Here is a 17315-nt window from a genome sequence, read left to right as displayed (position 1 = left end):
AGTCAACTGGGTGATGGTACAGCCAGATGGACATGGGACATGCAAGAAGAGGAAGGGCATTTTCTACAAGAAGAAATTGAACTAGATAAACAGTTCCTTCTGTGCCACAAGCTCCTCAATCATGGAGCATCAAGAGCAAATTTGAGACATACTAAAAAAAAAAAAAAAAGTGTCATTTATCTGAAATTCAAACTTAACTAGATACCTTATATTTGATCTGGCAACTATACTGTTAAAGCCAGTCTTTCCATGGCTGGTGGGGGAGTCAAATGTTCCCCAGACACTCCCTATCAGCCTGAACGTGAGTGGCCACCTTGCTGGACACTTTGTCTTAGGTTCCTCTCCCTCACCTGCTCTGGCTCCTCTCACAGCCATTGTGCGTGCTGGGTGTGCTCTGTCGCTCAGCTGTGTCCAGCTCTTTGTGGACCCACACACTAGCTCCTCTGCCCTTGGAATTTTCCAGGCAAGAATACTGGAGTGGGTTGCCTTTTCTAACTCCATGGGATCTTCCAGACCCAGGGGACAAACCTGCTTCTCTTGCATCTCCTGAATTGGCAGGAGGATTCTTTTTACTTTTTAATTAATTACTTTACTTATTTTAATTGGAAGCTAATTACTTTACAATATTGTGGTGGTTTTTGCCATAAATTCACTTCCATGTCCTAGCTATTGTATGGACATTGGGGTACATGTGTCTCTTTCAATTCTAGTTTCCTGGGTGTATATGCCCAGCAGTGGGATTTCTGGGTCATATGGCAGTTCTATGTCCAGTTTTTAAAGGAATCTCCACACTGTTCTCTACAGTGACTGTACTAGTTTGCATACCCACCAACAGTGTAAGAGAGTTCCCTTTTCTCCACACTCTCTCCAGCATTTATTGTTTCTAGACTTTTTGATAGCAGCCATTCTAACGAGCATGAGATAGTACCTCATTGTGGTTTTGATTTGCATTTCTCTGATATTGAGTGATGTTGAGCATCTTTTCATGTGTTTGTTAGCCATCTGTATGTCTTCTTTGGAGAAATGTCTGTCTAGTTCTTTGGCCCATATTTTGATTTGGTCATTTATTTTTCTGGAATTGAGATGCATGAGCCGCTTGTATATTTTGGAGATTACTTCTTTGTCAGTTGCTTCATTTGCTATTATTGTCTCCCATTCTGAAGGCTGTCTTTTCACCTTGCATATAGTTTCCTTCATTGTGCAAAAGCTTTTAAGTTTAATTAAGTCCCGTTTGTTTACTTTTGCTTTTATTTCCAATATTCTGGGAGGTGGGTCATAGAGGATCCGGCAGGAGGATTCCTCACCCCTGGCGCCACCTGGGAAGACCATAATAGCTATTACCTGCTATGTATCCACTACTGGCCCACTGAGAGTGGATGAAACTAATTCTGAAGCGGTGAAGAGTTCTCAGTAGGTTTTTGGCATTCTAAGATAAAAGAGATTCTATTATTAATAGGTTGATAAAAGAGCAAGCAAAGGACCATATTCAAGCAAAGTAAAGAATGTTCTAGAAATTAAGGGTAGATTTGTATGTCAAGAGGTACCCTTAGAAAGACAGACATATGCATTTGAGCATGAGATCCTTACATTGGCTTACCAAGCTGCTTCAAACAATTGATGGAATCAACAGTGAAGGCTAAACACCGTTGACTGTAAAAAAGCATTATAATGACCAGGTTCTCCATCAACTAAAATCAAGAATGATAACATAGATCACCTGGATTAGGATGTTAATAAGCATTCAAGATATTTATAAGCACCAGGGCTTCCCTTGTGGGTTAGATGGTTAAGAATCCGCCTGCAATGCGGGAGACTTGGGCTCGATCCCTGGATTGGGAAGATCCCCTGGAGGAGGAGCAGGCTACCCACTCCAGTATAGCCTGGAGAATTCCATGGACAGAGGAGCCTGGCAGGCTGTAGTCAATGGGGTCACAAAGAGTCAGACAAGACTGAGCGACTTTCACTTTCACTTTCAAACATTCAGGAACCAGTACCAAAGGATATGGATGAATCAGTGAAGGATGAGGAAGAAACACGAGCCTGTATGCAGGATGGGTTCAACTGGATATTATGTCCAAATTGGATGGCACTGCCAGTTCCAGCTTCCTGGATAATGTGACTTTAGTGGAAATACTTTCATGCCATTTTGCTTATACATTTGTACAGACAAAATATGCCTTCTCAAATTTGTCTATGCCTCCTAAAAGTATTGCCTCCACAGTTCACGCCAGCCCTCTCTATCTCTGCCTGAAGAATAATTCAGAGATTTTCTCTCAGAATATTTGAAAGAAACCTAAGAACATAGTGATGGATGCTATTGTAACCATTTTTTGTTAATATGTAAGTATAATAAAGAGAGGAAAATCCTTCTGGGAATTTCTTCCCAGAGAGAAATGACTAAAGGTGACTTTAGATCTTTCCTCTATGTATCATTATGATCATCATCCTTAAAAGACTTAAAAACAAGGGAAAAGCTGATAGTTGTTTCCTCTGGAAGGCCTTAATGAAGAGGAGTAGCCTTCTTCCTATACAATGTGGATTTAGATGCCCCATGAAGCCACATTCTTTCAGTCACGGAACAATGATTCCGGATGATCAGTTGATCCACGGTGCTCTCTAGGGATGAGAGTGTGGAGGCAGATGAGGACAGTGAGTGTGTCTCAATTACTGAATTCACAGAGGACAAAGTGCTAGCAAAATGGTAGTAGCAATGTCCCCACTCAGCTTGCCTCCTTCCCTTTAGGCTCACTTTCAGAGATGGTGCCACCACTGCCTACATCACTTGCTGCCTTAGTCAGCCTAGTATAATACAGACCCCATGTTCATTTAGGAACCAAAATCCACATTTGACTTTAGCAATATCTTGAGAAGTGAATTTAAAGCCGCCTTATCCTGGAAACATAAGTAGAGATTTTTCTCCCTATATATTTTCTCCTGGTTATATTTTTGAAAACATGTAGTCCTTCTTCTAGCACTAATCAATCCCTGGTCACCCACCCCAACCATACAGGCATCCTTGAGGGCAGAATGGATCCCTATCATTTATGACTATATCCTCAGTGCAAACCAACATCATGCCTTCCCTAAAGCAAGTGCTCAATAAAATTTCCAATAAATATTGGATAAATGAATGAATGGAACTGAAAAAGAAACCTGACTTTATAAGTAAAAGAAATGGAATTACTTACTCAATATAAAAGTTCATCAAAACAATGATTCAAATGTGAATTCTCTTCAATGGAAAATATTCTGGCTAACAAACCATTTGCTTTGTAAGAAAACTTAAGAAAGATACTTTGTTCCAAGAGGCTTAAAATTCATCCATTCCATAGATGTTAAGATTGATATATCATGTAGCATGAAAAGAGAAAAATAAAGTCAACATTTTAGATGACTGCATTTGCTTCTCTAGAAAAATAAATGAATAAATCCATCTAGTGAAAGGTAGGCACTCTTCACATAATCTGTAACTGCAAAAAAACTGGCTAATGATAATAAAATTAATATATTGCTAGGATTTTTCAAATTCCCACTTGGTTGAATAAACATGTAATTCCTATTTCATGATAAAATAAAAATTATTCATGAAATAAAGAGGTAGAATTGGTATGAGTTGAAACTAGACTTTCTTCTCTTGCATTATACATGAGCAAATTGCCAAATTGCCAACTGTCTAGAGACCCATTTTTTAATATGTGGATGAGCTACTGTAGCCATGCAGATGACATCATGAGGAAACAGCCACCTGAGAGGGATAATCTTGTGTTTTCCCTGAACTTAGAGACCCACTAACAATGAGGTCAAATGATAAAGTAAATGGTATTAAAGGAAATATTTTTAAATTAATTTTCAATGAAAAAATCTTCTTTTTAAATCTTTATAATAAAATGATTGCCTCCTGCCTTTTTCATTATTTTTAATATATTAAAATATATTTTATATATACCTTAATCATTCATTCAGCCATGTTGAATCATTAACAAATAAATAAATACAAGATATGCATTTTAACATGAGACATTCCTGTGCAAGAATCTTAAGCAAATCTGTGCAAATCTGGATAAGGGCCCCAACTTTCCAGAGTCCAGGGTTTTGTATTTATGATGTGGAAATATAAATTCCTACATTATTAGGTAAGAAGCAAATAATGATACTTGCAAGTTTCTGTTGTCAGATTGGCAGCCTATGATGTATAAAGAATGTGTTATGTAATGCAGACATACACAGGAAGCACTCTCCCACCCCTCCAAGAACTCCGGGCCTTGTGGGGAAGTTATATATTAAATTATTCATAGCATCACCCTTGTGTCCAACAACCGAAATGTGTGGAAAACTATGAGATACAGTGGAAGAATTTTCCATCCCAGGTCTATTAATGTCATTTTCAAATATTTGTTTGTTTTTATTTGAAAGTTCCTCTGTAGGAAAGTGTTTGTAATTTCCTTGGAAATTAAATTCCTCTGATTCTCTTTATCTTATGAAGACGATATTTACATCTTTGAATACTGAAGTTTTTGTTAAGCACGTTGTAGAAATCCTCTCAAGGGACTTACACAATATTCAACAGCATGACTGTATAATGAACAAGTCAACCAAAAATTAAAATTTTATGGGACATTCATATCAAATGAATGTCAGGCACTATATCCTACATAAGTAAATATCTGGCCCTGATATTTCATATTTTAAGCTATATCCCTAGGGATTTAGCACTTGCATTGACAATTGATCATGATACTACAATGTATGAGTGATGCATTTGTCAAGACAGGAGATCACACTGAAGTAGCAAACAACTCAAAATCAAGATGGCTTACAAGAAATTTTCTTGCCATTCTTAGTATGCCTCTGCTCATTTCACTGTCACTTGGGCACTCACACTAACAGAAGTTTCATTGCTACCTCAACCCAGAATTCTGAGTATGCTGTGGTTGGGGAAGAGAGTGTGGAAAATTGGTCAGCAATTCTTAACTACACCCCCTGGGAAGGGATACATCTCATCAGATCACATATCATTGATCAAATCAAACCACAGGGCCAAACCTAACGTTGAGGAGTGGGAGATGCCTGGGGAGAGGGGAGTATCATGCGTAAAAGGTACCACAGATAGCTACCAAAGTCCACCTTTTAATTTACTCTCCTTTCCACATACAACTGGTTGACAATCAACTTCTGTTCACAAAAGTACGCAAAGTTCCCTTCAGTACATCATCAGGCTCTCAAGGGGACAAAGTCATGTCTTCAGTGGGTATGAGTAGAGTTCCTTTTGATCCAGAGACCAATGAACTAAAAACCTCAATTTTCTGTCCCAGGTAGCCCCCATACAGTGGTAGAACAAGGACAGAATCTCTGCTGCAAACACTCCTTTGGAGAGGTTAGATACAGTCACTGAGTCAGAGCAACTCTGAAACCCCATTAGACAGACAACAAGAGCCCCCTGAACTGTGAAGGGAGACTGTTTCTTGATTCCTCCCCTTAAGAAGAATTCTCCAGTCCACATTTCAAAAAAGACTCTCCATGTTTCCATATTTCCTGCTTTCAGCTTAAACAGCCTTCTCTTCCATTTTCTTCCTCAACCACATGTAAAGAAGTGCTGGCAAAGGGCTCCTCCAGGAGGGGGAGGAGTGAAAGGCAGGGATGTGAAGATTTCTATAGTCACATCTTGCCTAGATATTTAGGTGCCCACATTACACCTAGCACAATCTCAGCTTCCATCCCCTCATCAGAATTCAGCCAGCTTCTTGCCAGTTTGATTCCAGTGAGTACTGTATGATGGCAGCCACACCCACACTGCTTTTGAGGGGGTTTCCAAAGCTGCAATACTTTTTTGGTTTCTTGCCTCCAAGGAGAGCCTCGTTCAACTTGGTGGCAGAGACTTGGAGCTCATCTAGCTTGTGTGGCCACCACGGTCATGCTTTACCCTCTACTCAGATTTTGATCCCATTGAAAAACACAATAGGTATCATACTCTACTTCTGATCCTTTCCCTGGAGTATATTGAATGATTGAAAACTTTTAGTGGTCATTTGAAGCAGGAAGTCTTTCCTAACCTAATATTTTCCTTTTAGGGAGAGAGACAGCATCAAATCCTAACCACTAAAGCACCAGGGAGCACTTGCTTTGGGATCAAGATTATTATTGTCCACCTTAACAGGCTCTGGGTTTGGGAATGCTCCTATATTCCTTTTCACTTCTACTCTACACTAGTCAATTCTTTCTAAGTGCACCTTTATCATGTATTACCTTACCAAACAGAGCTGACAACAATCAGCAACTCTACTAATGTTATGGATATTAGTTTCTACAGCTAACCATTTAGGTACATGGAGCATTAGTTTCACTAGGTACAACTTCCTCTTAAGTTATCCCAGGTAAGGATTTCAACAAATGTTTTTCCACTGCCTGCTAAGAAGAACCCTCATTTGAAACTCCCAAGATGATTTCCTCACTGACTGCTAACCAGCTATCATGCTATGCCACAAAAATTACATTTTTATTACACTGTGCTCCTCTTCCACCTGACAATTTCTGTATTTGTCAGAATAGATTTCATAATACTATGTAACAAACAAAACCCAAGTCTCAGTGGGTTTAAGCAATAATATTTTATTTTTTATTTATGCCTCATTTCCAAAAGGTTGTGAAGGAGAAGGCCTGCTGGGAGGAAGCGTTTTACTCATCAGGGACCTAGAGTGACAGGAACTGCATCTGCTCACATCATCCTGTGATCTGGTAACGAGGCTCTGTGGTTTGCCTGTAAGGGGTAGAGGGAGGAGAATTGTGCCCTGGGATAAAAGTGCTTCCACACAGTTCCACACATTTCCTTGGCTAAAACAAGGCACAGGGACACCTCTAACTTCAGGTGTGCCTGTAGCTACCAGGAAGATAATCTTGGAAATATTGATAATATGTGCCAAAGCAGAGAAGGAAGGGGGACATCTGATAAGTTATCTGAGGGATAAAGTAGAGAGCTTGATTTTCAATCTTACTCTGCTTTGCTTTTGGAGCAGTCGATCTATAGAACTGCTTCTGAAGCACAGACCCAAGGCATCACACTGCTAATTCAACCCCACCTAATACCACTGACTACCAGCATGAGTCCTGTCAATACTGGGACATGTAGTAAGAAAGGTTCAGTTCTTGAGATTGCACATCTGAGGTGTCAGAGATGAGAGCACCCTGAACCTCCTGAGAGGCTTACCCTGCTTGGCAAATGGTTACTCTAACCACACCAGAACTATGAAACTTTGTGTGTGTGTGTTTATTCATTGTGCATGTGCAATGGGGTGGAGTGTGTTGGAAAATGACTCTGGTCTGCATGTACTGTTTGCCTTGTTAGGAACACTTATCCTATTCCTATGTTTATCTCCCCTCTCCAAAGTGACATAAACATCACTGTTTGTGGGAGACACACCATGCACATTTGAGATGAACTCTTCCCTACCAACATTTAACCTTCAACTTCCTAATGTCCACCAAGGAACTTATTTTACTGTTGGAAACATGAAATCAAGTTCTTTGTTGATTCTTGTGTAATAGCTTGTTGCTCCCTAAATGGTACATTTCAAGTAGTAAATGTCTTAATTTGAGGTTCCTGTTTCTTCAGTAGCTCAGGAAAACTTTAAAATTTTTTTCACATTAGTAGGTCTGTATTTTTTCTCCAAAGTTGGGATGTTATAGATAAACAAAATTTATGTGTATAGTAATTCATAAAAGTCTGAATCTTTGTAAAGCCAGACCATGTACCCACAAACTAGTCATTCCTATAGTTTTTTATTTTTATTTTTTAATACTATTGCTCTTCTGAGGACAAAGGAATCGCATCATTGGAACTACCCGCCTCATTTCCTGCAGGCTCCAGTGTGTCCCTGAAACAGAGATAAGAGTCAGCTGGGAAGACCTGAGGTCTTTTAGGTTAGGAAAGTAAAGGTGGGTTTGAGGAGCAGTCTGGCCAGGCCAGCCATGTAGAGTGACCTTAGTAAAAGCATACACAGGATCCAAGTTTAGGCTGAGCTTTGAGTTAGAAATGTGCGGGCAACAGAAAAGGGGTATATAGGTCCCATGAACTATGGAACAAGTTCATTGATTCATTCAGTCAGTCAGTCAACAAACATCTCATGAATACATTGGATTCTAGGCATCATTTATAGCACTGGGGCTGAAACTCTAAGAAAGACACACAAGGCTTTTCTCCCACCAACTGTACATTCTGGTGAGTGGAGGGTAACAAAGATGTGCTCAAAACTTAAGAGTAAGACTTGTGATGGGCATTTAATTATATTAATTACTTTATTTTTTGTTGAAGTATAGTTGACTTACAGTGTTGTGTTAGATTTTGGTGTACAGCAAAACGATTCAGTTACATTACATATTTTTTTTCATATCCCATTATGGTTTACTGAAAGATATTGAATATAGTTACCTGTGATATACAGTAGGACCTTATTATTTATCTATTTTATATATAATAGTTTGTATCTCCTAATTTCAAACTAATTTATCCTTCCCTTCCCCTTCAATAATCATGTTTGTTTTCCATGTCTGTGAGTCTGTTTCTGTTTTGTAAATAAGTTCATTTATGTCACATTTTAGATTCCACATGTAAGTGATATCATATAGTTTTTGACTCTCTCTGTTTGACTTACTTCACTTAATATGATAATCTCTAGGTACATTCAAGTTGCTGCAAATGGCATGATTTCATTCCTTTTTATGTGTATACAATATTCCATTGTATATGTGTACCACATGAGATGTGTATTTGAAAAGGCTAGTGGTTTTGTGTTGGTCCTTTGATGGACCGGAACCTGGTGGTCTGGAGACGACGATAAGAATGTAAGAGAGAGAAAGAGGCTGATATCCCCTGGTTTACGCGGAAAAGAGAGAGAGAGAGAGAGGGGGGGAGAGAGAGAGAGAGAGAGAGGGAGGGAGAGGGAGAGAGAGGGAGAGAGAGAGAGAGAGAGGGAGAGAGAGAGAGAGAATAGAAAGAAAGAAAGAAAGAAAGACATGAGGACCAAAGCTCTGATGGAGCAAAGGTGTTTTAATCAACATGGCATAGGCATATATACTGTAGTTATTCTCAGCAAAGATAAAGATTAAAATTCCAGACTTACAAAACATAAGACGATCCCTATCAAAGAGAGAGTTGCAAACAATCACCTTTTACCATATGACTCATAAAAAGGAAGAGGGCACTTATCACTGTAATGAGAAATGCCTGGATTCCTCAGCCCCGGGAAAGGTGTGCCTCTCCTCTTAATTCCTGAATATTCAGGAATCAATAAGGGCCAGAGGGTTCCTGACAGATCCAAAACAGCACACAGGAAGCCTTTTGTTAAATGCTTCCTGACAGTTTTGTGGAAACGTCTGAGCCCTCTTACTACCCATTACCTCTTGCCAGGTGCACGCCTGGCCCACACCTTAGCCTCCACGAGAAGGTGGCCTGCACGGCTGTGTTCTGGCAATGGACATGGGGGAATTGTGGATGTCCTTTTTAGGCTGACCTAAAGACCTTCCTGCCCACCATCTGCCTTATTCTTTCCAGTTCTGGGGGCTGAATACATATCACCCAGAGTCCTGAACGGAGGGGAGTCTGGAGATGAAAGGAACCTGAGCCTCCAAGTCAGGATGCCAAGTCCTGTCTTCTGGGGCCACAGTGGATTTTCTCTGCCATCAGAGCCATCCTCAGAAATACTGAGGGGCCCAGTGCAAAATAAAAATGTGAATACTTTGTTCAATCAGCAGGATAAAACTTTTCCTTTCTTCCATGATTTCTCAGACTGTAATGGGACTTTTAATTTGTTATTTAATGCTGCATTTCTTTGAGCTTATGAACTTTCATAGATCCCAGGGTCCCTGGGGCCCTCTCCTGCACTTGCACCAAGGCCCTCATCAGGAGAAAAGGAGCATTAGAGGTCTCCAGGTAAAGAGCCACACTGTGGTCAAGGATTATCAGCTGCACAGGAAAACAGCATCCTCATGAAGAAGTTTAACTACATGAAACTGCCATTTTTGAAGATCAAAATGAAGTGATTATCAGCATTTTCATAGGCGTTCTACCTAAAATGCCAATGGTGAAGGAAATAGTCTCTGATTTTGTATTGATTACTGCTCTAGACTGAACTATGTACTCCCCTCCAAATTCATATGCTGAAGGCCAAACCCTCACGTTACTGCACATGGAGATGGGGTCTACATGGACACAATTAAGGTTAAAGCAGATCATGAGGGTATGTCGGGAGCAGTTTCCTTATAGGAGGATACACCTGAGAGCTCTCTGTCTCCACCAAGTGAGGACACAGTGAGCAAGCAGAAGCTGTAAGTAAGGAGGAAGCCCCGCCAAGAACTGAATATCTAGCATCTTAATTTTACACCACAACCTCCAGAACCATGAGAAAGTAAATGTTTGTTGTTTAAGTCAGCTGGTCTATGGTATTCTGTTATGACACCCTGAGTGGACTAGAATAATTATTTAAATGTGCCTGTATCTCATTCTTCCCCAAGTTTCTTTTCTGCCTACTATGTGATTCTCAGAAAGCAAAAGTGATTTGTCTGAAGAGAAGTGCTGGAAATGAAGTCTGGAACATTTTCATTTCCAATTCAGCATTTTCTACAGCCTGAAGACCAGCTCCTCTCACACTCAGGTGCAAAATTCTTACAGGAACTGAGGAAGCTGGACTAGAAAAGAGGGAAGTAGGCCTAGGTAGGAATAAAGAAGACTTCTGGTTGGGAAGTTGCTGCCTCATCCCCACCTACTCGGGCCTGTTTTTTTTGTGGGGCTCTTCCCCATGTACGTGGCTGGAGTGAAGTCCTGCAGGGCCTGCCTGCTAACTAGATGCTAAACCACAAGTGAACAGGTGAGTTCAGAGGCTACTCCTCAGCAAAAGGTGTGACTGATGTAAAGACTAGACAGACCAGAGACTCTCTTGGATCCCTATATTTTGCCAGGTTAAATTCCTGGCAGCTCAATTTCTGAAGTCAGTCTGACTTTTAAGGAGGAGCTCTCACGAGGCACCTGGTGACCTGCTAGTGGATTCCGTAGAGTCCACTAGCTAGGACGGCATGACCAAGCCTGTCCCATTTCTTTCAGAGATCAGCACTGCAAGGCGGGGATGCACTCATCCTTGAAGGATGACACCCTGGAGTTGGATGGCCTGCTAGGGGTGCCTGCTTCAGGTGAATGCACTTCTTGTCCACCCAGATCTCTGTCAGCCAGAGTGGCCTCTTAATGCCCCAGGGTTCACTTAATCTTGTCTTCTTGCAACAGAAATTTTATTCAAGAAAGAAAGCTTAAGAGCTCTACAGGTATATCAGCTAAAGTATCCTTCTTGAGTAGAAGGTACTTGAGAGATGGAAATATTCAGGATTCAAATATAATTCTGCTTAACCAGTTCAATTATGACTAAGTATCTAACTCACTACTTTGTGAACTGGAATAGAAATATCTTATGATTTTTCAAAATATGTATGTATTGATATTGGTACACCCTAATTATAGTGTGCCTGGTTTTAAAGACTAAACCCTTGAAGTGCTTCTTATATATTGTATTAGTAAGCATCAGGGGCTATTATCCCATGTTAGAAACAGCATCTATTCTTTCACTTCAATCAATCATTGAATAAAATATTTCTGCCTCAAAGTTGAACAATAATGTAAAAATACAGAAAAGCAATCAAAACAAATAAAAACAAAAACATTATATTAAATGAGATAGTTCAACAGAAAAGAAAAAGAAGCAACAATGAGAGACATTCTTAAAAGCATGACAGTCACCCACAGTTTATAAAATAATATGGCAGTGGTTTAGTCAGTAAGTCGTGTCCAACTCTTGTGACCCCATATACTGTAGCCTGCCAGGCTCCTCTCTCCATGAGATTCTCCAGGCAAGAATACTGGAGTAGGTTGCCATTTCCTTCTCCAGGGGATCTTCCCAATCCAGTGATCAAACCCAGGTCTGCATTGTAGGCAGATTCTTTGCCGACTGAGCTATGAGGGAGGCCCATAAATAGTCATTCTAATTTTGGCTCCCCTTATGGATCACAGTCTTGTTGTGGGGAAGGGGCTTACATAACTCAATAAAACTATGAGCCACGCTGTGCAGAGCCACCCAAGATGGACAGGTGGCAGTGGAGAGTTCTGAAAAAATGTGATGCATAGGAGGAGGGAATGGCAAACCACTCCAGTATTCTTGCCATGAGAACTCCAGTACCAGTATGAAAAGGCAAAAAGATATGACTCCAGAAGATAAGCCCCCCAGGTTAGAAGGTGTCTAATATGTTACGGGGGAAGTTGTTGTTTTTGTTATTCAGTCACTCAGTAGTGTCCAACTCTCTGTGACCCCATGGACTGTAACATGCCAGGCTTCCCTGTCCTTCACCATCTCCCAGAGCATTCTCAAACTCATGTCCATTGAGCGGGTGATGCCATCCAGCCCTCTCATCCTCTGTCATCCCCTTCTCCTCCTATCTTCAATCTTTTCCAGCATCAGGGTCTTTTTTAATGCGTAGGCTCTTCACATCAAGTGGCCAAAATATTGGAGTTTCAGCTTCAGCATCAGTCCTTCCCATGAATATTCAGAACTGATTTCCTTTAGGAGTAACTTCTTTGATCTCCTTACAGTCCAGGGACTCTCAAGAGTCTTTTCCAGCACCACAGTTCTAAAGCATCAATTTTTTCACTTTCAGCCTTCCTTATGGCCCAACTCTTAAATCCATACATGACTACTGGAAAAACCATGGCTTTGACTAGATGAACCTTTGTTGGCAAAGTGATGTGTCTTCTTTTTAATATGCTATCTAGGCTTGTCATAGTTTTTCTTCCAATGAGCAAGTGTCTTTTAATTTCATGGCTACAGTCACCATCTGTAGTGATTTTTGAACCCCCCAAAATAAAGTCTGATACATATCCATTGTTTCCCCATCTATTTGCCATGAAGTGATGAGACTGGATGTCATGATCTTAGAGGGCAATTACTGATATCTCAAGAAAGAATGAAGAGGATGGGCCAAAGTGGAAATGGCACTTAGTTGTGCATGTGTCTGGTGATGAAAGTAAAATCTGAAGCTGTAAAGAACAATATTCCATAGGAAGCTGGAGTGTTAGGGCCATGAATCAAGGTAAACTGGACATGGTCAAGCAGGAGATGACAAGAGCGAACATCAACATTTTAGGAATCAGTGAAGTGGGAATGGATGGATGGGAATGGGTAGGTTTAGTTCACATAACCATTATATCTATTATGGTGGGCAAGAATCCCTTAGATAGCTCTCATAGTCAACCAAAAAGTTTGAAATGCAGTACTTGGGTGCAATCTCAAAAATGACAAAATGATCTCAGTTTGTTTCCAAGGCAAACCATTCAATACAACACTGATCCAGGTCTATGCCCCAATAAGTAATGCTGAAGAAGCTAAAGTTGAACAATTCGATGAAGACCTACAAGACCTTCTAGAAGTAACAACCAAGAAAGATGTCCTTTTCATCATAAGTGACTGAATGCAAAAGTAGAAAGTCAAGAGATACCTGGAATAACAGGCATGTTTGGCCTTGGAGTACAAAATGAAGCAGTGCAGAGTTTAACAGAGTTTTGCCAAGAGAATACACTGGTCATAGCAAACATCCTCTTCCAACAACACAAGAGACAACTCTACACATGGACATCATTAGATGGGCAAAACCGAAATCAGATTGATTATATTCTTTGTAGCCGAAGGAGAAGCTCTATACAGTGAGCAAAAACAAGACCCGGAGCTGACTGTGGCTCAGATCATGAACTTCTTATTGTAAAATTCAGAATTAAATTGAAGAAAGTAGGGGAAACCACAAGGCCATTCAGGTATAACCTAAATCAAATCCCTCACAATTATACAGTAGAAGTGACAAATAGACTCAAAGGATTAGATCTGATAGAGTGTCTGAAGAACTATGGATGGAGGTTCGTGACATTGTATGGGAGGCAGTGATCAAGACCATCTTCAAGAAAAAGAAATGCAAAAAGGCAAAATGGTTGTCTGAGGAGGCCTTATAAATAGCTGAGAATAGAAGAGAAGCTAAAGGCAAATGAGAGAAGGAAAGATATACCCATTTGAATGCAGTTTGAAAGAATAGCAAGGAGAGATAAGAAAGGCTTCTTCAGTGATCAATGCAAAGAAATAGAGGAAAACAATAGAATGAGAAAGACTAGAGATTTCTTCAAGAAAATTAGGGATACCAAGGGAACATTTCAGGCAAAGATGGCCAGAATAAAAAGCAGAAATGGTATGGACTTAAGAGAAGCAGAAGATATTAAGAAGAGGTGGCAATAATACACAGAATAACTGCACAAAAAAGATCTTTATGACCCAGAAAACCACGGTGGTGTGATCACTCACCTAGAACCAGACATCCTGGAGTGTAAAGTCAAGTGGGCCTTAGGAAGCATCACTACAAGCAAAACTAGTGGAGGTCATGGAATTCCAACTGAGCTATTTCAAATACTAAAAGATGATGGTGTTAAAGTGTTGCACTCAATATGCCAGCAAACTTGGAAAACTCAGTAGTGACCACAGGATTGGAAAAGGTCAGTTTTCATTCTAATCCCAAAGAAAAATGTGCAGACTACCTCACAATTGCACTCATCTCACACGCTAGCAAAGTAATGTCCAAAATTCTCCAAGCCAGGCTTCAACAGTATGTGAACTGAGAACTTCTAGATGTTCATGCTGGATTTAGAAAATGCAGAATAACCAGAGATCAGATTGCCAACATCTGTTGGATCATTGTAAAGGCAAAAGAAGTTGGTTCATTAACATAGAACTTACAGCCAACAGTCCTATAATTCATGCCTGGATGAAGCTTTTCTAGCACATATATCTTAAATGTAACACACACTGTAGCCTTCTTGTACTTATGAACACTAGACACCATGTCAGCACTGTACCCAGGGGCCATTTTAAACAGGAAGATTACCAAAAAGAGATACAACAATGAAAAAATAAAATAAAAAACATACTATAAGCTAAATAGATGATGAAAAGGACATCTGTTTGGAGTGTGAGTGCTGAAACTAGTGGGCAGAGTCAATGCCTATTCTGACCTTGGCTGAGAATGGGTACATGGGGAGACTCTGATTTTCGTTACTCTGCACATGTCCACAAATGACCATGAAAGTACTGAGGGTGTAGATTTGGGGGTGGTAAACATATTTTAGTGAGTAGGAAAGTTTGTATATAGGGGGACCTGAAAATACTGAGGACCAACTCTACATACATTAATGAACTTGCCCTTCTATATTTCCCAAAGTAGTTTGAATTTAAATCACTTCTGATACACAGATGTCATCATTGAGCACACTGAGTTTAAAGACTTTGGTATCTAGTATACATTTCTTAAAATACTAACATGTATTTGGCTGAATTTGCCTTCTCTGTTCATCCACCTCACAGGGTATGGCAGCACGTTTCTCTGTAGGCAGCTATGTTAGCTTTATTCATTTTTGCCTGTGGAGTACATATTGGTCTAAAGAATATTCATTTCTCTAATGGGAAAGGGAAAGATATGCCCAATTGAATGCAGAGTTCCAGAGAATAGCAAGAAGAGATAAGAAAACCTTCTTAAATGAGCAATGCAAAGAAATAGAGGAAAGCGATAGAATGAGAAACACTAGAAACCTCTTCAAGAAAATTGGAAATATCAAGAGAACATTTCATGCAAGGATGGGCATGATAAAGGACAGAAGTGGTAAGGACCTAAGAGAAGCAGAAGAGATTAAGAAGAGGTGGCAAGAATATACAGAAGAACTATACCAAAAATGTCTTAATGACGCAGATAACCATGACGGTGTGGTCACTCAGCCAGAGCCAAACATCCTAGAGTATGAAATCAAGTAGGCCTCAAGAAGAATTGCCACAAACAAAGCTAGGAGATGTGATGGAATTCCAGCTGGGCTATTTCAAATCCTAAAAGATGATGTTGTTAAAGTGCTGCACTCAAATTGTCAGCAAATTTGGAAAATTCAGCAGTGGCCACAGGTCAGTTTTTATTCCAGTTGCAAAGAAGGGCAATGCCTAAGAAGGTACAAACTACCATACAGTTGAGCTCATTTCATATGCTAGCAATGCTACACTCAAAATTCTTCAAACTAGGCTTTAGCAGTGTGTCAAGTGAGAACTTCCAGATATACAAGCTGATTTTAGAAAAGGTAGAGGAAAGTGAAAGTGAAAGTCACTCAGTTGTGTCCAACTCTGTGACCCCGTAGACTATACAGTCCATGGAATTCTCCAGGCCAGAATACTTTAGTGGTAGCCTTTGCCTTCTCCAGGGAATCTTCCAAATCCGAGGATCAAACCCAGGTGCAGGATCAATCTGCCACAGTGCAGGCAGATTCCTTACCAGCTGAGTCACAAGAGAAGCCTGAGAATACTGGAGTGGACAGCCTATCCCTTCTCCAGAGGATCTTCCCAACCCAGGAATCAAACCGGGGTCTCCCACATTGCAGATGGATTCTTTACCAATTGAGTCATCAGGAAGTTCAAAGGTAGAAGAACCAGAGGTCAAATTGCCAACATTTGTTGGGACATAGAGAAAGCGGTTTCAGAAAACCATCTACTTCTGCTTCATTGACTACATCAAAGTCTTTGACTGTGTGGACCACAACAAACTGGAAAATTCTTAAAGAGATGGGAATGCCACACCACCTTACCTGTTTCCTGAGAAATCTGCATGCAGCCAAGAAGCAACAATGGACTGGTTCAAAATTGGGGAAAAAGACAAGACTGTATATATATCACCCTTCTTATTTAATTTATATACAGCGCACTCTGTGTGAAATACTGGACTAGATGAATCACAGGATGGAATCAAGATTGCCAGGGGAAATATCAATTACCTCAGATATGCAGATGATACCACTTTAATGACAGGAAGTGAAGAGGAATTAAAGAGCATTTTGATGAGGGTGAAAGAGGAGAATGAAAGCGCTGGCTTAAAATTCAACATTCAAAAAATTAAGATCATGGCATCTGGTCCCATTATTTCATGCAAATAGATGTGGAAAAGTTGGAAACAGTGACAGATTTTCCTTTCTTGGGCTTCAAAATCACCATGGATGATAACTGCATCCATGAAATTAGAGACACTTGTTCCTGGGAAGGAAAGCTATAACAAACCTAGACAGTGTATTAAAAAAAATTCAGGACATCACCTTACCAACAAATGTCCTTATAGTCAACAAATAGCCTTATATGCAAACCGTAATCACAGAAAAGTAACCAAACTGATCACATGGACCACAGCCTTGTCAAACTCAATGAAGCTATGAGCCCTGACCCAAGACAGAT

At 40.2% G+C, this 17315-nt stretch overlaps 1 long non-coding RNA gene across 1 annotated transcript; it reads right to left on the bottom strand.

The window, feature by feature from the left end:
• Positions 1-232: 232 nt before the first annotated feature.
• LOC122707016 lies at positions 233-15997 on the bottom strand. The gene is made up of 3 exons (XR_006344552.1): positions 15726-15997; positions 15018-15019; positions 233-243 (listed from the first exon to the last, which is right to left on the bottom strand). It is a non-coding gene; the product is annotated as an uncharacterized LOC122707016 (long non-coding RNA).
• Positions 15998-17315: the final 1318 nt, after the last annotated feature.

The sequence above is a fragment of the Cervus elaphus genome, chromosome 13, assembly GCF_910594005.1.
Source record: "Cervus elaphus chromosome 13, mCerEla1.1, whole genome shotgun sequence".
Lineage (NCBI taxonomy): Eukaryota > Metazoa > Chordata > Mammalia > Artiodactyla > Cervidae > Cervus > Cervus elaphus.
Note: the sequence above shows the minus strand (reverse complement) of the source record. Positions and strands in the feature narration are given on the sequence as shown.